This window comes from Hevea brasiliensis, chromosome 11, assembly GCF_030052815.1.
Source record: "Hevea brasiliensis isolate MT/VB/25A 57/8 chromosome 11, ASM3005281v1, whole genome shotgun sequence".
NCBI classification, from domain to species: Eukaryota; Viridiplantae; Streptophyta; class Magnoliopsida; order Malpighiales; family Euphorbiaceae; genus Hevea; species Hevea brasiliensis.
In genome coordinates this window covers 13,462,970-13,487,570 of record NC_079503.1, presented here as the reverse complement: position 1 = coordinate 13,487,570, position 24,601 = coordinate 13,462,970, and the positions used below count along the sequence as shown (strand labels likewise).

Sequence of the window (24,601 nt, the reverse complement as noted above, 5' to 3'; positions counted from 1 at the left end):
CAGAGATAAATGGCTGTGGAAAGAAAATAAAAAGAAGAATATAAGGTTCAGCCCCTACAAAAAAGCAAATTCAATAGGAAAGCAACCAAAGACTTAAAATCAATGGTGAGTTCAGAAGAAATACTTGCTCAAAAGAAAGAAGGTAGAGCTTTACTTACTAATTATGATGTTGCTTGCTTAATTCTGCCTGTTACTTTTCAGAAGATAGTGGCAAAAGCATATGAGAAAATGCAGGGGATAGCAGATCCTTTCGATGCTAAAATGTGCAGTGAGGTTACCATCTAGTGCACTAATCTAAGGGAGCTGAAGAAAATTGTGATTGATAAACCATCGAAGTGAATGACCAAATATTTATGGCCTCTGTAAATCACGACCCATCTCAATGGCCAACCCACCTCTAGGGCACTCATTGGCAATGGGCCAAGAGTAAATATAATGCCGATCAGAATGTTACTAACGCTGGGGAAGTCAGAGGAGAACCTTATTACCACTGATGTTTCGATGTCTACGTTCACTGGAGAGGTATCCAAGACTCTCAGAGTCCTTTCAGTAGAGGTAACTAATAGTAAGTCTTTCGCCACTGCTTTTTTTGTGGTTCATTCCAGTGTAAATTACCAAGCACTTTTAGGGAGAGATTAGATACGCGTAAATTAGTGTGTCACATCATCACTTCACCAATTTCTATTTTTCTAGAAAGGGAATGATGTGGAAGTCGTATAGGCGGATGCTAAGCCATTTATGACCCACTGTGATGCAGTAGAGGCCCAGTACTATGACAGTGACATAAGCTCGATCTAATTTTTGAAGAAGAAACGTCACCACAAGGCTTAGGGGGGTAGTAGCCTGTTACTTCCCTAACAGGAATCATGTCCTCTGTGCAAAGACTGCTATGACAACTGGGCCCACTATTCTTGAAAAGGGACACAGAAAGCAGAAATAAGGGATCCAACGAAAGAAACCGACACTGCACTTGCAATCATGCCTTACAAATAGCCGATGGTGGAGCCCGTAATAGAGGAGCTCCATGATGAGTGACAAATATACGCAAAGGGAAATGGCAGTAGCTGTAGCTGCCATAACCAAAATTCAAATGTAGCAACTACTTGATAAGGTAGAAATAGAAGGAACTCTAGAGACAGAAGGTGCTGAGGTCATTTATAAAGAGGAACCAGAGGAGAATGACCCGGAGGAAATATAGTTTCAAGACCTGGAACTTGCACCTATAAAACTGGATAACATACCGACAGGAGTTTAGGACCCCATGGAGGAGGTCAATCTCGGCTTGCTTGAGGAGCCTTGGGTAACTTATATCAGTTCTTTATTAAGGAGTGATTTGAAATAAAAAATAATCTCACTTTTAAATGAGTATAAAGATTGCTTCTCATGGAATTATGATGAGATGCCAGGTTTATAGAGGAGATTGGTTGAGCATAAATTACCCATTAAGGCATATTATATGCCGCATCGATAGGCTCCCAGAAGGATGTTAAAGGAGGTGGTCCTAAAAGTGAAGGAAGAAATTGAGAAGCTATTAAAAACAGGTTTTATCAGACCAACTAGGTACAGTTAATGACTTTCTAATATTGTGTCGATTATTAAAAAAAATGGGAAGTTACGTGTGTGTATTGATTTCAGGGATCTGAATGCCGCAACCCAGAAGGATATGTACACAATGCCAATAGCAGACATGTTTGTTGATGCTACTATTAAAAATGAACTATTATCCTTCCTTGATGATTTCTCTAGCTACAATCAAATCTTCATCACACTGGAGGATGTGTCTAAGACTGCCTTTAGATGTCCCAGTTCCATCGAAACATTTGCACAGCTAGTCATGCCCTTCGGGTTAAAAAACACTAGTGCTACTTATCAAAGAGCCATGAATGCCATTTTTCATAACATGCTTGGACACTTCATGGAGGTGTACATCGATGACATAGTGGTAAAATCCGGCAAAGTAGATGAATACCTGGAGCACGTGATGAAGAGTTTCTAGAGGATGAGATAGCATCGGCTAAAAATCAATCCCCTTAAGTGCGCATTTAGAGTAAATGTTGATAACTTTTTGAGATTTTTGGTACAACAGGGAGGGATTGAGATTGGTCAAAACAAAACCAAAGCGATTCAATAAGCTAAGCCACCTCAGACCAAGAAAAAGTTGTAGAGATTCTTAGGGCAGGTAACTTATTTAAAGAGATTCGTCTCCAACCTTACAACAAAGGCAAAAGAGTTTTTTGATATGCTGAAACTCAGGCAAGAGAATGAGTTCAAGTGAAAGGAGAAGCACCAATAGGCCTTCGATAAAATCAAAGACTATCTCACCAGGCTGTCAGTGTTGGTTCCTTCCAAGGGAGGTATTTCATTAAAACTCTAATTATCTACCACATTTGACTCTATCGGTAGTCTGCTAGCATAAGATAACTAGACGAGTCATGAGCAGGCAGCATACTATCTTAGCAAAAATCTTACAGATATGGAAAATAGGTACTCTCATTTTGAGAAGCTCTATTTAGCTCTGTATATCTCTCGTATGAAACTAAGACATTATCTAATTGGGTCTATATGTTATCTCCCAAACTGACTTAATGAAGTATATGCTATCTAAACCTTTAATTACTGGACGGATTAGGAAATAGTTATTGGCATTGTCCAAGTTTACTTTAGTTTAATATCCTCAAAAAGTTGTGAAAAGACAGGTGCTGGCAGACTTTTTGGTAGACCATCCTTTTCCAGATATGGCAGAACCAATCAGGCAAAACTTAAATATCTTCAATGCTAAGAAGGTTCCATGGACCCTCTGGTTCGATAGTTCTAGTACGAAAACTACAGCAGGTGCTGGAGTTGTAATCACTTCCCCTGCAGGAACCATGACAGCAATATCTTTTAACCTAGAATTCTAGTGTACCAATAATCAAGCCGAATATGAGGCACTAATAATCGGTCTAGAGATTCTTAGAAAGTTAGGAGCTAAAGAGGTAACATGGGAAATTCACAACTAGTCATCAAGCAGCTAATAGGGGAGTATAAGTGCGGTAGCTTTACCCTGGCTTTGTACTTCACCTCAACAGTACAGCTTTTGGATAACTTCAGAGAGGTAGCTTTTACACATGAGCCTAGAGAAGTCAACTCGGATGCTAATGAGTTGGCCCAATTAGCCACAGGCTTGAAGATGTCTCAAGAACTCAGCCACAGAATGATCTTAGTTCGAAAGAGGAAACACCCATTTATAGAGGAAAGAGGTATTCCATTTGCTTCATTTACCACTGACCTGATTGTTGCAGATGACAGGAGGACCTTACTAATGAGGTACCTGGAGAATCCTATGGCTAAAGTATCTCACTGGATCCTTGAACTATTTATTATTGGAAGGACAGTTGTTTTGAAAAGGCTTCAATGGCTTATTGCTTCGGTGCCTTAGTCCTTATGAGGCTTTGAGGGTGATGCAATAGTTGCATGAAAGTATCTATGGGGTGCACCAAGCAAAGGTGAAGATGAGATGGCTTATTAGGAGGCATGGCTATTATTGGCTAAAAATCCTAAAGGATTGTATAACCTATGCTAAGGGATGCCAATGGTGCCAGAAGTAAGACGCGATTAGAAAAAGGCCAGCAAGGAAATGCACCCTATCTTGAAGCCTTGGCCGTTCAAAGGCTAGGCGATAGACCTCATTAGGATGATCCACCCCGTATCTTCAATGGGAGACACCTTTATTATTGTTGCAATAGATTACTTCGCTAAGTGGGTAAAAGCGGTACCTGCAAAGAAAGTTGAACAAAGGGATGTAATTGATTTCATCAAAGAACATATCATGCACAGGTTCGAATTTCCTTAGACTATCACAACTAACTAAGGGACTATGTTTACTGGACAGGACATGATAGACTTTGCAAAAGATTATGGTATAAAACTACTCACTTTAATTCCATACTATGCTCAAGCCAGTGGACAAGCAGAAGCATCCAACAAATATTGTTATGTATCCTGGAAAAAATGATCAAGGAGAACCCAAAGGAGTGGCATCGGATACTGTCAGAGACCTTGTGGGCATACAGAATCTCTAGGAGAGATGCAACAAAACTGAGCCCTTTTGCCCTAACCTACAAACATGATGTTGTCCTTCCTATGGAGGTAGTAGTGCCCTCACTTCGAGTGACAAGATAGAACAACTTAAGTCTAGGAGAATATATGGAGTCAATGGCTATGAAATTAGAAGAATTAGATGAAATGCCCATGTAGGCCTTTAACCATATGGTCGCACCAAGGAGAAAGGTATCAAGGATTTAGAACAAAATGATTCGTAGATAGAACTTTCAAGAAGGTGACTTGGTTTGGAAAATTATAGTACCAATAGGAGCTAAGGATAGGAAATTTGGCAAATGGTCTCCAACTTGGGAAGAACCCTTTCTAGTGCACCAAGTACTTAGAGGAAATGTATATTGGTCAGCTAGCCTTAAAGGGCTACTGATTCTTCTGAGGGCACTTCCACCACAGATACCTCTTTTTCCTAGGATGCTATTTCTAGTGACAGTGGAAGAACTACTATACTTGTCCTTGATCAAAAGGGTGACACTGAGGTAATAAAGGAGGCTGATTCTTTAGATAACGTACAGTTTACTTCTCTTCCTGAGGTTTGTAACTTCACCCTTTGTGTATTGCTTAGGACCTTGAGGCAGCAGGAATCACAATAGAACTCAAGGGAGAGGTCTTAGGACCTTTAGTCCTTAGAGTCGTATGGCCTGAGCACCTGGGAACAATGAAGATAAGAGGGTCGATCTCTAGTCTAGTAACAGAAGGTGAAGTGCTCCAAACCTTAGGCCTAAAATGTGGTGCAGTGGACTTTATTTTCTTGGCAATAGGAGAAAGTTAAGAGAGGACCACCTTTTATTTCTGGACAGATCGAGAAATAAATAAAGCACTTATAAAAGACAGCAAGTTAGACATATATATATATATATAAGAAACAGAAACAAGGTAGAAAAATTACCTAGTGGAATCTGAGCCCTTACATATTCTTGGAACCTGCGAGCCCACCAACTATGAAAGGCGAGAATAGTAGAGTCAGGGGAAGACACTAAACACAACTGGGCTGTCTCATTGAACTTAGAGTCACTATAAGAGTGAAGAATGATCTAGTCCCGGTGAAAAGAAGCTCTGGTCCCATCGATTTGGTTATAGGAAGGTACTGGTGATGGGATGCCCTATATTAAACCAAACTGCCGAGACTAGAGAGAAGGCATATACAACACCAATCCTGAGTGAGTCACTCCTAGCAAGGTACCAAAGGTAGCGCCAGTATGCAAAGGCCTCACAGCAATAAAAGATGCCTAGGTGGGAATAGCGGTCTCACTAAAAGGCGTGTTTCTTTGATTCAACCACTAGGTAGCTGAAGTAAAGCGAGATCCTCTGAAGAGTTGAAGGGTGTAAAGTCATCATAGCCTCTAGGAGATAGGCTAAGGAAAAACTGTGACACCTGATCAGTATTTCAGTCACAGGAAGAGGAAACAACCCTAGACCCAAAGACCTTAATCAAAGGAGTTAGGGGAGAACTCAACAGTTGAGGGAAGTAAGAAAAGAGCCATAACTGGACTGCCCAAAAACTCCCATCACCTTAGTTAGGGGAGCATCAAGAGTTATCTGAGCCAGTGCCTGATAAATAGTGCTAAGAAGCATGCTCCTCAAAGCACACTCACCTCCTATGGCTATGAAATGAGCCAAACGAAGAAGCTCAACAAGACGGCCAAATGCAGGATAGAACAGGTACTTAGATAGGAGGCACCAAATAAAAATGATGTGGTCAGCAGTGGTGGTACCTGTCCTGGCTAAGATCAGAGCTGAGTAAGAAGTAAACTTCCCCTTATGTTGATATTTCAGTTCAAGCTCTACAATCAAACTAGGCGCATTGTCACCAGTCACTGGTAGACCTGTCAATATGTAGATGTCCTTCAGGGTAATGGACATGGGTCCCATAGGCAAGATGAAGGAGTTACAGGTGCAGGACCAAAACTGAAGAGAACCCAAAATTAGTCCAAGGCAGAATAAAGGAGCAAAGCGGGTCAAGTAGATGAACTTTTCAAATGCTAGCCCTCTGCCAAAGGCTTGAATATATGGGAGAAAATCTATCAATCCACTCAGCCCACCTAGGTGTGTATCTCGGCCAAGATTTTATTTCCCTTGATTTTGGGATGGCCCAATTCATCCGCCTTGCTGAGAGGAAAAGGAGGACCTGAAAGATCAATAGACGTATACAACGGTCCAATACTAGCATTAGCCACGCTCAGGTTTTGTATAAACAAAGGAAGGGAAAGTCAAAGGAACACCAAGGGAAGTAGCTAAAGAAATTATCAATAAGATAGGAATACTTATTGTCATGGGTGAACTAGTAGAAGAAGACCCGATACCTGAAGAACTACCAAACGAAGAGAATCCTGAGGTAGCACTTGCAGAAATAATGATAGCACCTGGTTAAAAAAAATTTAGCAGAGTTTTCCCTGTACTAGGAAAGAACAAAAAATTGGCCTATTAGAACAAACACCAATCTTCAAGAAAAAAAGTAACAAACACAACCTGCAGGGAAACACGAAAGCACAATAGCAACAATTGACACAGGAAAGAGCAGGTGGAGTAGGAATTTTTTTTACCTCTAACTACTATGGAGAAAGGGTTAATACTAGACGATGGGAAGCTGGGAGGAGAGAAAGAAGAAGGAACACTAAGTCTTGGAACAAAAGAACTCAGGGGAGATACTATCAGAGGAGATACTACACTAGCACTAGTATCAGGTGAGACACCAGGTGTTGTACTAAATATTGTACCAGGTGCAATCACAGATATAGTACGAGGTGCAGTAGCAGGTGCTATACCAAAAGTGACACCAAGTGCTATACCAAATGTGACAAGTGTAGTGCCAGGTGCAGTGACAGGTGATATAGTAGGTGTTGTACCAAAAGTGGCACTAGGTGCTATACCAAATGTGATAGGTGCGGTGCCAGGTGTAGTGACAGGTGATATAGCAAATGCCATGCTAGGTGCAGTGGCAGGTGCGGTGGATGACATATTGACAACAAAAAAATATGAAGAAAAATATAATGCAACCAAGGTATCCAACATACCCTAAGTGCACAAAAAGAGTCAAAATAGCACAAAGGTACCAATTTCATCTCCAAAGAAATGAAATTCATAGTACATGTAGTTCTTTTCAAATCCTTCTCAAGTTTTCATATTTCATATAAATCAACAACACCCAGGTAATACCCAGTGTCTATATAATCAAGAAATGGCTCCCATATCCAAGATTAATGCAAAAGAAAGCTTGAAATCGAAAAGAAGAGAGAGTACCATATTTGTGTCAATCGAATGAAATAAAAGCGCACTAAGAATGTGCATCAATGATGGTCCACAAAGAGAAATCAATAATAGCTGTAGAAATCCAAAGAGCAATGGCAAGAATGGAAGTCGTGCGATGTGGTGTGGCCAGTGAACGGTGGTCGAACGGCAAGAATCGCATGAGGAAAGAGGTAGCACACTGAAGAAAGAGAAAGAGAGAGAGGAAAGAAGAAATATGAGCCTTGGTTTCTCTTTGTAAGCTTATGGTCTTGGTTAGAGATAGCTTAAAAGAAGGAATAGGCGGGTTTTCTTTAAGAGGATTTAAGAGAAAGAAGAAGAAGGAAGGGATGAGTTGCAGTAAAAGAAAGTAATTAAAGAGGTAGTAGCAATTATGTTGGGAAGATAAAAATGTTATTTAGACTTTTGATAGAAATCTATTGGGATTAGAGAGTTCATTTAGATAAAAAGGTTAATTAGACTTTTGATAGAACTCTATTAGGATTAGGAGAGTTCATTTAAATTCCCAATGGGCTAAGTGATAGCCTACAAGTAAAATTACAGTGAATTATTTGAGTAACAGAGGAGCAAGTGGTATTTAAGGATAATTAATTTACTACATTAGAATGGCCTCGTCGGCCAATCAATGTGCGTGGGGCAATTGTTTGCACTAAAAAAATTTAATTAGCTCATTAATTATTTTAGGCCCGTAATTAATTAAATTAATTTTTTATGAAATTAATTCAATTAATTTTGTTGTATTAATTTAATTATGAGGCTTGAATTAAATAATAAGATATTATTTTTGGGTAGTTATCAAAAGGGAGTTATAAGGAGCTAATCAGCTAAAGGGAGTTATCAGATCATGGGAAGTTATCAGTAGTTAAGAGAAACAGGTGCTGGGGAGTTACGAGAAGATGTGGGATGTAAAGGAAATGTCGATTTCGGATCCTTCATAGGAACTATTAGATGTTGCTATAAATATGTTCTACTGTGCAACGTTAAAGGCCCTAACCAATCAATCAATCAACTAAAGACTCTAACAATCTATTTATCTTTACTTTTATCTGTCTTTTATTTTTTTAGCTTTATATTTATTTTTCAAGTCTTGTACTTAAATTTTCAGTAATCAATATAATTTCATGTTACTTTAATTGCCTATTTGAAGTGGGATTTTGAGGAAGTTGCATTCAGCCTAGTCAGGTTCCCACAATCATTTACGAGAAGTCAGAAAAGCATACAGTTGATATACTCCGTATCTGGCATGCCCGCATTCCTAAGCTATAAGCTAGTAAATTATTTTCTAAGGAAACAGACCTATTACGATCTATGTGGATTGCATGTTCATTTGAGCACTTATGTGGACTTGGTCGGAGCAAGTCTTTACTACTGTGAATGAAGGAGCAAGTATCCTTAAAGTTTAAAGAATTGGCCGAGTGAGAGTCGCCACTCTGACTAAACGAGATTAAGAAACCAATTAAGCCCTGCTCATCCTTAGCTTCTTCCCTCCTATGCAAGCTATCAGTCTTAAGCTTGAATGGTTTTTTCTTTCTCTACAAGATTTATAGTGGCTCCTAGTTATAATTATTCTTATGGTGTTGCTTGGATTGGACAAGCCCTTCCTTGGCCTCATTAGGTTTGGTTGGCCTTTGTTAGGGGTTCTTCTCTGCCAAACGATACCTAGAGTCATGATGCAAGTTGATTTGAAGCGGGTCCTCTATTGTGGATTCTTTACCCATTTTACACTCCCTAGGGTTCTTTAGAAATGGCTGAGGCATCTAGTTTTGCGCTTTTTATGTATTCATTTAGGCTTGTGTTCTAAGCTTTCATTGATTATAGCTAAGATCTTTCTTAAGGGCTATAGGACCTATTTTTAAGCTTATAATTCTTTGCTTATTCAAATGCCTTCTAATGAAACTTTTATCTCTAACAAAAAAAAATACTAATCAATATTTATATTTTAAAAATTATACTAATTAGATCTTATAATTTAATTTCACCAACAAAGTAATCTCTATATTCAAATTTAGTTAGTTTTTTCATAATTTCACCAACAAATTAATCTCTATATTCAAATTTAGTTAGTTTTTTCATTAATTTTACATGAAAACATAAATTTATTCTTACTCACATCCTCTCACATCACCACCATCAATTTCTATGATTATCAAATCCAACACCAACCACAATCTATTCCTCAACTAAAACCTACTCTCATTTCCAAATCCAAATTAGGTTTAGACACAGTCGAGACCATAAACAAATGCTAGTGTTATAATGTATGATTAATTGTAAAAGATAAATTCACCATAGTAGAGTAATGAAGCTACAAGTCATGGCATTGCATGAACAACCTCTAAAGTTTAAGCATGATTGCATATCTCCACTACTAAAAAATGCAAAGCATGTTGCATCACGACCCGATTCCACAGGCCAGATCGGCACTAGTACCTAGGCCGGCATAAAACCCCACGAGGCTCGTAGTAAGTCTCACTCTATAGTCCCATTTAGGACCCTATTTTATAGGTCATTACCACCAGTAGTAACCTTCTGTCCCTCCTAAAAGGATAAGACCATGTCCTACATCACAATTAACTGCAAAGGAGATACTGCATCTGTCATTTTGCCACAACCATGTCAGGTTATCTGCTCTCTTATCATACTGTAAACTCCTTAAAGCGTCATTTCACAGGCTATGAACACCATTCATAGCATTCAGTCTCCTTTTTAGGAGAGCAAAATCGTACTATGCGCCTTGCTATCACACAAAGAAGATACTATTTTTACTAAACTTTAGGCAAAACGTCCATTGTAATGCCAAAATTGTCCAAGACCCCATATTGGAAACCAGATGGTCTCACTCTACAGGTGCTACCTTTACTTGCGACTATACTGAAACCTCTAATCTTATGGCAACTCCTGATTTAACTCTAGCTCATGCTAGGGTAATCGAGTCATTTACTCTAGTTACCGCCTAATTGGGACCCTCGATATTCTAGCTCAAGGGTTTTAAACCCCTAACTAGGAGTCCTAAACTCCTTTGCAAAAATAGAACTCTATTTTGGTATATCCATACCAAAACAAAAGCTAGCTATAAACATCCGCGTATAACACATTAGAGATGTACGTAGTTCTCTACAATAATCCCATATCGGTACTGTAATATGCAGCTTACCGCACAAACAATGAGAGCATTATGTAGGTTATTATAGTATCTCCCAACAGATCAAGTTTCCTAATCTCTTATCTCTCTTGAACCCACTAATATCATAAACTTACTCTGACTGGGTTATCCACTGATGACTGCTAGCAGTGTTACCCTCACCCCTATATAGGACAACTATACTGCCATAACTCACATTTACATACTCGTGCCTTACATTAGATAGGCACACCATTTAACCCCACTATGATAAAAACACAATATTTCTTGGAGTACGTATCCTTAAGGCAAAACTCAATATGTTTGCTAGCTTTGACTCACATCACCATGTACTCCATGAAAATTGAGACACTAAACTAAAGCATTCTTATACTACCCAAGAAATAACGCAGAGTCTAGAAATAAGAAATTACAAAAGAAGACGAAATAAGATCCTATACTCCGCCTGTGATAACTCTAGGTACACACTTCCTATAAATCTAGAGCCTAAGCTCTGATACTAACTTTTTCATAATCTACTTAATGGGCCAGATTGGCACTAGGACTTGGGTTAGTATAAGGTCCTCGAAGTCCATTGTAAGCCTAACTATTTCTAGCCCAACCATAAAGCCTATAAATATAGTCTAATTTCAAGAAATTAAATGGATAGAGTCTGGCCATAAATTAGACTATCTAATAGGGAGCCTTAACTCACCCGACCTATAAACTAATAAAACAACAATATAGGGAGCTCAGTCACCCTTATAATCCTCAAAGCAAATAAAAAATCAAATGGGAGCTTAGCTCCCTCATCTAAAGGAATGAATATCTCATGCATCCAAATATTTTCACATAAATAAGGTCACAACTCTAAAAGTTTAGTTAATACAACCTCAAATAAGGATAATACACTACTGGTACATGCAGAGTTCTAGAATTTAATAAAAGACAATAAAAGTAAACTGAACTTTTCTAGTTTAACCTGCTAGAAAAGAAAGCAAGTTATTTTTAACAAGTCCACCTGTCACCCGAGGAACAATAGTTGAATAGGAGTGAGTGTACGACTCATAGAGTAAGATATTGATTATAGATGTAATTTCTATAACTATCTAAGACTAGTGCAATCCTATCATGAAATGCACATCCAATACATAAAACAAATAATTCACCCAATTTCACACTAGAAGATAATTTGGAGCTACTCACATACCCTGTGTATCACATCAATATATACATATAGGAGTTGATTTCCTATATAGCTTTCTTGATCAATACCTGCCAGCGAGGTCAACTCAAGTTGACTTTTGCTTAATAATCCAAATGTGGGGGTTAACGATATCAACTCAAAGCCGTACTCACCCCGACTTATGCATATATAAGGATCAAGTCCTAGCAAGTCAAGCTCCAGCCGCGACTACCCATCCTAGCCATATCCATATCCACACCATACTCACGCTAATATACACACATAGCTCCAAATTATCCTCAGGGCAGCAATCACAAATAAATAATAATAATTAATTATGCAGCAACCAAAATGTCCCTAATATATTAACTATACATGTCCATAATTAGATATTTATAAAATGCATGAGCATGCCAGATATATAATTAATATTGAAATTGTAAAAATAATCAATATCCAACTCAAAATAAAGAACTAAAGAGCCTAAGATATCCTAGGTTTATGCCGGAAATCCAATGGAGTTTTTCCTGTACCTAGGATCTACCCAACCTGCAAAATAACTCAACTAACACTTCTCAATCCAAAAAGTCTCGAGCTCACAACACAACAACTACACAATGCCCCTCCTAGGCATGCCAAACCAATCAATTCCCACATAAAATAATTATTTAAAAATTTAGGACGTTACATGTTGTTTGAATTTGCTTGCTCTTCTAAAATTTTCTTGTGTTTTCTTTTCCCTTTTAGTTTTCTTGCATTTTCTTAGCAATTAAATAAAGCCTTTTTTTAATATATTTTATTAACTCTTGGATTGGGCTTAATTATCAAAATAATGTTAGATGAAAAAGAATTTACTAAAGTAATGTGAAAAGAAAAGTAAATATCAAAGTAATGTTTGCTAGATGAGAGGGGGAAAAGCAAGAAAATGCCAATGTGAATGGTGTATTTTAAAGTTCAGAATAACAATCGAATACATCATTTCACACCTGAATTTTATCAAAAAAAATTTCGTGGCACCCTGAACTTTTGAAACATTCTATGACACACCTCAACTTCTGTAAACATCTCATGATACATCTTAACTATTATAAAGTGGAATTAAGATACCTTGCATATTCTAATTAGTAGACTACCATGTCAACAGACTGAATCATATTTTAATTCTACTTTGCAAGAGTTGAGACGTATCACAAGACTTTTACAAGAGTTGAAGTGTGCTATGGGACGTTTTAAATATTTAAGGCGCCACGAGACTTTTTTTAGTAAAATTCAGGGGTTAAACTCATGTATTCCACCCTAAAATAATACAAAGTGGTAGCTTTTTGGGGCATAAAAAATGCCAAATCAAGTGGGGTCTTCTTTTTTGGCTCATTAAATGCCAAATTAAGTGGGATTTTCTCAAGTTAAAAATGAGCCAAAGGAGTAGCTTTTTTTTTTTTTTTTTTTTTTTGAGAGAGAGAGAGAGGGGAGGAAGCTAATATAATTGGCATTTTGGAATAAAAAAATAAAAAAACAAATTAATCGGCATTTTCCCAAGCCTTTGTAAACACATGAGAGGGTTTTGGGCATAAGAAACTACCAATCAAACTGAAATGTTCTTTGAGCTTTCTTCCTTAATTAACAGAGGTTCTCTCAGCTAGTCTCTCTCTCTAAAAAGAAGCTTCGTCCCTTAGCTCTAAAGTAGGTGCTCTTGCTTGTCCGAGGCCTCCCCTGCCCCTTTTGAGCAGGAGGAGGTGCTTCTTTTTTTCAAAAATATGGGTTTAGCCTACCCATTTTCTGGGTTAGGTTATAGATACTTTTTAGTTTGATATTTTGTAGATCTATGGTTGCATGTGGGGCTTTATATGATCTGTGTTTAGGGCACCATAGGGTTGCTTTAGTTGTGGTGCTATTATTCCTATTCTTTGTTCTTCGTATTATTCCTTTTAGCTTGATGGGTTGCATGCCTTGTTTGGTTGTGAGGTGAAGTGACAGGTTGAAGTTTTAATGGTGGTGAAAGGCGAGGAGGCATCTTCGTGGGTTGAAAAAGCTAGCCGATTAGGAGCTACCGCCTTCTAGCTATACCAGATTGAGAGGCTAATTGGGCTCTACCTCCTCCCTGTTCTTCCTCTCCCTCTACTTCTTCCTTGAGTAATTGGTTTTCTTGGTCTCCATGGCTATGCTTCATAGAGTTCAATTGGATTCCTAGTTATGATCCTACTATTGGTTGTAATGCTTGGTAGCGAACGAGTTTTCTCTTTCCCTGTTGGAACAACCACCATTGGAAGAGCCTCTATGGTTGGCCGATATGTGGGATGACAGCGCCGGTTGTTGATGCTATAGATCTTTTTGTTTTGGGTCTCCTCAACCGGTTGTTTGGCGCCCTAGGGCCTTTGTGGTTTGAGCTCAAGTTTTATGCATTTCATCTGTTGTTTGGTAAATCCATAGGCTATTATTGTACTGTGTTGTTTGGTAAATGCTTAGGCAATTCTTGTACTGGGCTTAGCTTCCTCTATGTAATAGTTGGTTTCCTTATTTTTTGGCATGGACATATATGGTTCTTGTATCTCTCGGCCCTTTTTAAGGCTTCTTTAATACAACTATATCTTTTGAAATGAAAAAAAATAGAGGTTCTCTCTTATTGTCTCTCCATCAATTTTCTTTAAGTGTTAATGTGTATTACTTATTTGTGTTTTACATTGTTTTTTTTTTAATATTGAATTAGATTAAAATTTAGTTTAAATTAATATTTAATCATTCATTTAAGCAACAAATTGCACTACAATTCAATTATTTTACTTAATGGTAAATTACAATATAGTCACTAAGATCTAGCATAACTAACAATTTAATCTTTGTATTTTCAAATCAAACAATTTAGGCATAATTATCACACGTAGTCACTCAATTTTATAAGTATTTTTATAAAAGTTACTGAATTTTAATTTTTTTCGTAAAATTTACTAAATTTCAATTTAATTTTATAAAAGTTACTATAATTTTTTTTCTATTTCCTCTCCACCAGCAATCACACGTTAGGTAATTTTATTTGTAAAATAGTTAGTATGCCAGTAAGTTAACTTGGAAACTTTTAATTTCCAGTCATAATAATTTTTATGAAATCAAATTAAAGTTCAGTGAGTTTTATGAAAAAAATTAAAATTCATTAACTTCTATAAAAATACTTATAAAGTTAAGTAATCGCGTGTAATATTTACCCAACAATTTAGTCACTCACTTTTATTTTGTTCACAAAATAGTCATTGCCATTAAGCCACCATTAAGTTTCAATTGAAACAATTAAGTCTCCCACATTTTGACAAACTAAATAATTTAGTCCCTATATTTTCAAAATCAAACAAATTAGTCCTCACTTTTCAAATTTAATGTTTAAATAGTTAATATATTTTATATTTTAATAATTATATATATTATATTTAATATACGTATACTTAATGAGTGCATAGTTATAAATATGAACACATATTGTTTTTTTAAAAAACAATTTGGCTTGCTAACAGCATAGGAAATGCGTCGGCATGTTAGATACTGAGTATATCACCTAGTATAATGCTCTGACTTCTAGATCAAATAACTGTGGAAACTGACTACACTGAACGTTGTTTCGTCAATTTCACTCCAAAATTAAAAGGTAAGTAAATTGTAAATTGAAAAGACGCTTTAATTAATTGAAAAAAGAGTACAAGACTTGAAATTAAATGCAAGAGCTTTGGAAAAATAAATGACTGATAAAATAAAGATAAAAGACTGCTAGAGTCTAATTGAATTGTTGTTGTTTGATGTTGCTGGGGATTTTCATGTTGCAATATATCTGCCTTTTATAATTCTATCTGCAAGTATCCGAAAGACTCCGAAACCTACTTTGCCACGTTCTGCAGTTACTTATAGTCACTCAAAACTGCTTGTAACTACTATCAATTCTCTTCTTTCAAATAACCCTCTAGTAACCATCATTAATTTAATTATTAATTATCTCAGGCCAGAAATTAATTAAATTAATTTCACATAAAATTAATTTAATTAATTTTTAGGCCTAAAAATAATTAATAAATAAAATAATTATTTTATGTAAACAATTGCCCACCGCACTTGGATTGGCTGACTAAGCCATTCTAGGTGGATAAGATCTAATTTTAGCCTACTTTTTTTATGTTCAAAATTTTAAAAATAATCAAATATCACTTGTGTTCTTCCTTGGAATTTGAAATTTAAATTAATTCTATCCGACATGAGTTCAATTTCCTATAGAACTCTAATAACTGCAAGTTGTTATTCCCACAGAATTCTAATAACTGCTAAACTCTTAATTACTGCATACTTATCTCTCCAATTAAATTCCATTAACTTAATTGCCACTTAAAGAAACCCAAAAAAAATTTTTCTCTCTCTCTTTTCTCTACCTTTCTCCTACCCTTGACACGTCATTCTTATTCTATTTCTCTTCTTCATTCTCTCTTCTCTCTTTCCTTTTCCTTCCTTCTTCCCTCGGTATGCCATTCTTATGTGATTTCAAGTCCTCTTGCTGGTGTTTCATTCTCTGGTCACCTTTCCCGCCATTAACTCTTTGATTGGAATGACACTCCATTGCTGTTTGGGCGAGCTTTGGCCATTTATTTCACCTTGTCGACACATCACCATTCAATTTCCATTATTCTATTCAACGGCCATTCATCACATCAATCATCTCATCGGCCATTAGTTCGATTGATACCTCCCAATTGATTCCCCTTCTATCTTGCACTTTGTTGCAATTTTTCAAGATATTCTTCTTGCTATTCTTGCTTGAATTGATAATTTTGAGATTCTTGATATTTAATGATGGTTGAGAATGTGATTGGGCCATGTCGATTGCTTCTAGAATTAGTAATTTCACAAGTACCTGCCCAAGTACTTGCAATATATCGGTCAATACCTATAGTTGGTACCTACAAATTTTCTATATTTGTTAAATATGAGTGCTATATTTGAACTTGTATATCAGCACCTGTGTTTCTTGCTTGACTATTGTTGCTTGTGAATGCTCATTATATCCCTTGTATTTACAGAGATGGCATCAAACCCTCCTTCTAGTTCGCTGGTAGCAACTAGTACTCAAGTACCTGCCCAAGTACCTGTCACCTCGCAAGTATCTACAGCTTCGCATTTAAGTACCAGCACCTCGTGCAAGTACTTCTGTCACCTTTGTGCCTGCTAGATGAATCTTGCTCTATTTTATATTATGTGCTTCCCTTGCAGGTTATGTTGATTGTTATGTTGGAAATTGGCTAAATATTGAAAAGCCAATTTTCTGGATGTTTGTATTCCAAAGGAGACTCTGTCAAAATCTTTACTGATTGGGTACCTTTGTTTTCTCGCAAGTGTCTCTACAGTTGCCTTTGCAGGTACCTCTACAAGTACCTGGAACCTAGTACCTTTACAGGTACTTCTGCAGGTGCTTAGCCTTTATCTGCTCTTGTTAAGATTCCTGTAAGTACCTGCAGTCTCCTAAGGCTGTTGTACACTTGAAGAGCTAATTTCCTAATATGTTTTTCACAAGTACCTAACTTCATTTCTTTATTTTTATATTTGCAGAGAATGTAAGTGTAGGTCTCTGACACTTCTTCATTAGGCACGGTATCGGATATTGGGGAATTGCCAATTCAACCTTGTTCCAAAGTCGCCTATTAACTTCAAGCTTCCTACAAGAACTTTCCTGCATGCTATAATCATTGCATTTCAATGTAATAAATTTAGCATACATTTGATCACTTGAATACTTATTGAAAAATAAGCCGTGTTTTGACTTTTATTTGTGAATAAAAGTGGCTATAAGGCCTACTTGTTATATTAGACTTTATTTAATTACATGTGAATGTTCCAAAATGATAGTCTGTAACACGCTCAGATTAGGTAGTTTCGTACATTCTACTGTTCCGGTGACTAATGTTTGTTCGGACAGCTAAAATATCGAAAACCATAATTAAATTATAGAGAGAAGTCATAAATTAAATGAATAAAGATTAAATGAGGTTGGATAAAAATAATAGAAATGAAGCACAATCGGTTAAATGAGCCTGAGTTCTGAAGATGGGTGACCTGCACGGGAAGAGACTGTAAGATCAGTTGTTATCCTAGATTTTTGTGGAACTCTATAGAGTCCTAAATCAAGGATTAATTTAGACATTATTGGGAATTTGAAAATCAAAGAAATGAAAAGGGAATCTTAGAACTCATCGGGTATTATTTAAAAAGACAGACTATAACCCGATGACGGACATTTTGGTCAATTCACTATAAGAGTTGACTTTTGACTTAAATATCCATTAAAATGTGTGAGATTAAAAATATTGAAAAGAAATTAAAAAAAAATGAAGAAGTGTATGGAAAGGAATTTGGAAATTAGAATTTTGTAATTATGACATCATAATAACATCACCATGACACAATTAAAAATTATAATTTTAAATTATTTAATTATGGAAAATTATCTTGGTATAAAAGAAAACAAAAGACAATTAAAAAACAAAACAAAAATCCATTTCCTTCTTCCTCATGGCCAGCTCCCATTTCTTCCCCCCTTCCACCATTTTCAACCATTTAAGCTCTTAAAACCTTGATCTTCCCCACCAATTTCCATGATTAAACCCTAGAAAACCTCTAATTAGTCTATGATTGGAAGATTGGAAGGGAGAAACTCAAGAAAATTTGAAGGATTTTGAAGATTGAAAATCACCTATTGAGGTAAGTTTATGTTCAAGCTTAGTTTACTTTAGATTTCTTGAATTTAAGTTTAATTCTAATGAATTAGCATTAGAAATGAATGAAATCATGTTTGAATATTTAAGAGTAAATTTCGGTCAGCTTGGGTAACCTAGGGTTTTGATTTGATGAAATTAAACTTGAGTTTAAGCTTGTATGAAGTTATATACATGATTGGAGTAATGAAATTACATGGAATTGCATTAATTTGGAAGATGGAGAAATTAGGGTTTTGGTGAAATTAGGGTTTTTATTGTATGAAGTGCAATTAGGGTTTTTGATACCAAATTAAGGTCATTGATGTGCAATTAAGGTTATTTGGTGTTGATTTGATGAAAAGAATTAATGGAATGGTAGGGTGCTAATGTGCTCGAATCTGGACAGCTTGTGTCCAATGCACTTAAATGCTCATAAGTTGAGCTATACAACTTCAATTGGTGTGAAACCAATGGGAACTGAAACCTAAGACATAATGCTCCAACTTTCATGAAGAGAGTGTACCTAGAAAATGATAATAAGATACCTCAAATTAGGTTTGAATCTGGTTACCAATTCTAGACTAGAGAAAATGACCAAATAAATAGTACTTATTCAATTAGGCATAACTCACTCTAGGAAACTCCAAATTAGGTGATTCTTGAACCAATAGAAACCTGAGACATAGGAGAACAATTCTTATGGTGATCATGAAGCCAAATTATGACCCTAAGTTGATCAAATTGCTAGACAAAGTTGGTCCAGCAAACTGGCCCTGATTATAGATTAACCTGGAAATCCTAAATAATTAGCTATCCGACTAGTTTTGGTAAAATTACCATAACTTGGGCTACAAAATTGCAAATATAGTAATTCCAAAGCCAAAATTCTCATAAGGCATAGAACTAAAAACTTTGTGTTTCGACCAGAACCTAGTTCTTAAGACAAGGTAGGGAAATTATTGGGATAAGTCAGGAATCTCAAATCTAGAATTCCTGCACCTTAGCTAATTGACCTTGTGACCTCTAAATGGTTATCAGGCCATAACTTCCTCTACAAAACTCTAATTGAAGTGAATAAAAATGATTTGGAAACCTAATACAAAGGCCTAAAACATTATTTTAGGGACCATGGCCAAATTATGAGCTTAAGATACCTGGATATAGAATGCAAGTTTAAGGTACAAATCTGGAAAACCTGGAATTTTAGGATATAACATCTAGAATAGAGTTTAGTAATTTGGCCATAACTTGAGATTTAAAACCCCAAATTGAGTGATTCAAAAAGGAAAATAAAACTAAGACATAGAGGAACAACTTTTATGAAGATCACTTTGGCAAATAAAGACTGAAATTATATTGAAATTGGATTCTAAAGTCAGGTTTTGAATCTGCCCTGAATTCAAAAATCATTAAATTGCATGGTAACTTAGGAAATTATTTAATTAGCTATTAGTAAAGGTTAGAATGAGTATTAAGATTTTACAATTGTGTAATTTTAGTGGAAAAAGGAGCCTCCCAAGGAAGGGAAGGATTAAGCCAAGAAAAGAGAAGTCAAAAAAGGTTTGTGCACAACTAACCTTTTTCTTTGTTTTTAACTTTGTAATTGATTGGAATGAATTTGTAATGAATGAGTTATGATTTTTCTTGCATTTGAGAACTTTAATATTGTGAAATGAATTTATATTATGGAAAGGCGGATGTTGACCCTTAATTTCAATGTAGCAAGGGGGTGGGCTGGTATTTGAATGTGTTTTGAAGTGTTTTTTGAGAATTTGATGTATTGCCAACCATGTGCATAAATTTACAATAATTAAATATGTTTATTAATTTGTAAATGCATTTTGTGAATGAAAATTATTTTGAATATGTTTTGAAACCACAATTGACATGACAATGTGATTTGTGTTCCTCATTAGCTTGCCTAGTGAGATGATATTTGATGAGATCTCCTCCACTTGTGGGGTTGAGCTTCCCCCTTTGGCTTGCTAGTTGAGGTTAATTCGGATGAGTACTCATTAGCTAGCTAGTTTTAGGTGCCTCTCTTTAGCCTCAGTTATTGGGGAGAGTGTTGTAACGGTCAAGCTCCAACCACTAGAGGAATTGTCCGCTTTGGCCATAAGCCTCACGGTTTTGTTCCATAGGTGGAATGGAGAACTTCCCAGGAGGTCACCCATCATAGGATTTCTCTCAAGCGAGCACGCTTAACCCTAGAGTTCTTCCAACTCTCCAGGCCATTCCACTAAAAGGCGCCTCTAGTGATTAGTTCCCCTATTTTATATATCATTACTTTCTGCTCTCATTCTGATGTGGGACGAGTTTCCCATCTTTCAGGGAGCTTTTTTCGCCTCGTCCATCCTAAGCGAGGGTCTATCACTTCTGTGGCGTACTAATCGGTCTTTCACGATGACCTCCGTAGTCAGTTCTGACTGGCAGAAAATGTGCTGATTTAGTTAATCTATCTACTATCACTCATACTACACGTAGGTACTGGAGATACAGAGAGAGAGCTCAGTAAATCACAGACTGGGAGTAGAGATTTTTTATCTGCATTAGAGTCAGACGGTGTTACCTCACAGTGCAGTGCATTTTGGTAGGGCCCCTTTAGGAAATGTTAGTCATTTTTGGTACATTGTAATGTTCATTTTGTATTGTAAATTATGAACGTATGTAATTATTTGTAAATTATGTAATTAATGAGATTTGTATATTTTATTTATGAAATTTGAGTATGGATCTATTTCTGTATGAAATTATGAGTTTGCAATATTGAGATGGAGTATTGGAATTGAATATGAGAAAGAATTTACATTATTGAAATTTTAATGTTGAGATTTTTAACAAGTGGAAATCGTCAAAATTACTAATTAATTAGGAGAAACTTCGTCAGTTTCTCCGACAAATTAATTAGACCCAAATTGATAAAAAAAAAAAATTAAATGTGAGTATTAGGAAATGTTATAAGATAAGTTAAGACACTCCAGCACCGAGTGTGACATGCCTCGCTCAGCTACACTGTAGACAGGTAAGGGGTGTCACATTTTTTAGGCTGTCGTGAAAGATTGATTGTTACGCCACAAAAGTGGTAAAACCTCACTTAGAATGGACGAGGCAAAAAAAACTCCCTGAAAGATGGGAAACTCGTCCCACATCGGAATGGGAGCAGAAAGTAATGATATATAAAATGGGGGAACTAATCACTACAGGCGTTTTTTGGTGGACTGGCCTGGAGAGTTGGAAGAACTCTAGGGTTAAGCGTGCTCGCTTGAGAGAAATCCTAAGATGGGTGACCTCTTGGGAAGTTCTCCATCCCATCTATGAGACAAAACCATGAGGCTTATGGCCAAAGTGAACAATTTCTCTAGTGGTTGGAGCCTAACCGTTACAATTGGTATCAGAGCCGGATGCTCCCCCAGTACAGTGTGTCGAGCAAGGACGTTCAAGTCTTAAGGAGGAAGAGAGGCCATCGTGAAAGACCGATTGGTGTGCCACAGAAGTGGTAGACCCTCGCTTAGAATGGACGAGGCGAAAAAAGCTCCATGAAAGATGGAAAACTCGTCCCACATCGGAATGGGAGCAGAAAGTAATGATATATAAAATGAGGGAACTAATCACTAGAGGCGCCTTTTGGTGGAATAGCCTGAACAGTTTGAAGAACTCTAGAGTTAAGTGTGCTCGCTTGAGAGAAATCCTAGGATGAGTGACCTCTTGGGAAGTTCTCCTTCCACCTATGGGACAAAACCATGAGGCTTATGGCTAAAGTAGACAATTCCTCTAGTAGTTGGAGCATGACTGTTATAAGTGTGCTTTGTCGTAGTGTACAGCATGACATTGATCAAAAATTTTGTATTATGGTCTAATTGTGTAAATTGTTGGCAATACCCTTAAACTGTGATTATTTGACAAATATGGAGTTGAAAAATAAATGTTTTGTCAATGATTGTAAATTGTTATGATGATTTCATGAAAATGTGATTTGATATGTTTTGATAAATTATACTTTACATTGAATTTTAAATTATTAGTTATGCACCACTGAATTCACCGTTCAGCGATAGCTTTTGTATACTATCGCAGGTGAAAGAAAAGATAGAGCAGTTAAATGAGCCTACTAGAAGCTGTACTTAAAGCTGAGTTGAAATTATCTTCGGGTATATCATAGGTATACCCTTGTACATTAGATTTTGATGTAATTATGTAGCTATAAGTATATAATTACATTCGAGCAATTGTACATGAACTTTGTAATATTATTTCTGAGACTTTAAAAAAATGTAAATTATTGTAATATTATTTCTTATGAGTTTGAACATTTGTAAATTTTATAATACCAATTTCCTTAATTTCAATAGATGTCAATTTGTAATAAAATATTTTTTGTATTGTAAATGTAAAAGCTTCATCCTTTTTAGTTCGTGGATGAAAGAAAGAGAATTTTTGAATAATGATTGTATTTAATTATGTATAATACTTGTTACAGGTGAGGTTTAAAAGAACTGGTTTTATATAGTTTTAGCCGTCACCACACAAAATTTATGTAAAATTTTAAAAATGTTAAATTATTTCTAAGTAAATTTTATGGCATGCACCTAACTTGAAGACACTCAAATAATTTTTTTTACCACCACACTAAACTTAAAAATAAATTTTATTTTATTAAAATCCCTTGTAGTATATTTAATAAATTATCGGTAAGCGAAGTTCGATAATTTATTAGGTATATTACGGGATTATGTCATATCTTACAGAGGGGTAAGGTGTAACATAGTCGTTGTGTCAGCTTTTTCTATTTCATTTCTACAAGGAATCTAGGAAAAGTCGTGAGGTCAGCTATTTGAGACAGTGGGTCGTCCTTGGCTGTTTTATGCTTAGTGTTATCCCATCGATTTCCTTCAAGGTGCGATGGCTTTGGACTTGTAGAATTGCGTTATTTGAACTGTTACCTTAAAAACCAAAGTAATTGTAATTGTCATAAAAGAAATTTGGACAATGGGAACAGTGATTCCTCTAATACTGGGGGGAATTTCGAGCTGGTGTCCCTTGAGTTCTCTAATATTCCTGAAAGTCAAGTTTGGCTCTTCCAGCTTCAGGAATTGGTCATTAGAAGCTATAGGAACTTGAAGACCAAATTTTTGCTCAATCACTTGAAGGATTGTCGGCTTTTCTATAGTCTTATCAATTGGAATTGTGATATTAAGAACTTGGCCAACAAGTACTGGTACCTGGGACATTGATGTAGTTGGTTGAGGTACCTGCACTGCAAATATGTTAGTTCCTTTGTGACAATTGCCCCGATCCGAAAGAGCCAAAGGTCACCCCGGGCATCTGCACCTTCTGCTGCTAGAGAGCTGGTACCACCTTAGGACCTACAACTACTTCTACATCATAAACACATGGGTGAGTGACCGGGTTAGTGTTACTGACAACTTGGGTGGGAACAACAGTTTTGCTACTGGGGCTGCTGGGTTGAACTGACCTGTGGGGTGGCTGGTATCTTTCTTCACTACTAGCATGGCTTCCATTAGGGTATGTGGCTGAGATTGTCCCCTAAACTTGTTAGCGCCTCTGGATGCCATGTCAGATTTCTCTGGCCTAAGGACCTTGCCATTGGACAGTACTAAAACTGGTGAATTAAGTTTATCAACTACTTTCTCCATACTTACATCAATTTTGTCCTCTGACTGGTTAAGAGTTCTCAACCATTATTCTATGTCTTTTATCAAGACACTAGTGATGGTCAATACAAGAGTTTCCAATGAATTAAGAATTTGTTTGCAAATCTCATATCGCCTCTAAACTAAGTCAGCAGACAAAGTACATATAGTTTATTTGCTAAGCACGGTTTTGGTTTTCGGAGGCATGATGTTACCTATAGAAATAGTGGTGTGGATTGTTGAAATGAAATTATGTTAGAATAGGTCCCACTGGGCATGCCAAAAGTTATTTGCTAATTTTAGCAAAAATACAGTAGTAATTGGTGTAGAACGATGTTTTGACACTATAGGAAATTTGTCTCACTAGGCATACCAAAAATTATTTGCTAATTTTTGGCAAGAATAGTGGTGATGTATGTCGAAATGAGACTTTGGTTTCACTGAGCATGCCAAAAATTATTTTCTTAAAAAACGATTTGGCTGGCTAACAGCTTAAGAAATGCATGGGCGTGCTAGATACTGAGTGTATCACCTAGGATTGCGCTCTAACTTCTGGATCAAACAACTATGGGAACTGACTGCACTA

At 36.4% G+C, this 24,601-nt stretch overlaps 1 long non-coding RNA gene across 1 annotated transcript in view; it reads left to right on the top strand.

Annotated features, from left to right (window-relative positions):
• Positions 1-17,416, top strand: part of LOC131170578 (uncharacterized) — a 29,381-nt gene extending 11,965 nt beyond the window's left edge. The window contains exons 2-3 of the long non-coding RNA XR_009141370.1: positions 16,694-17,114; positions 17,220-17,416. This is a non-coding gene — a long non-coding RNA (uncharacterized LOC131170578). The remainder of the gene's footprint in view (positions 1-16,693; positions 17,115-17,219) is intronic.
• Positions 17,417-24,601: the final 7,185 nt, after the last annotated feature.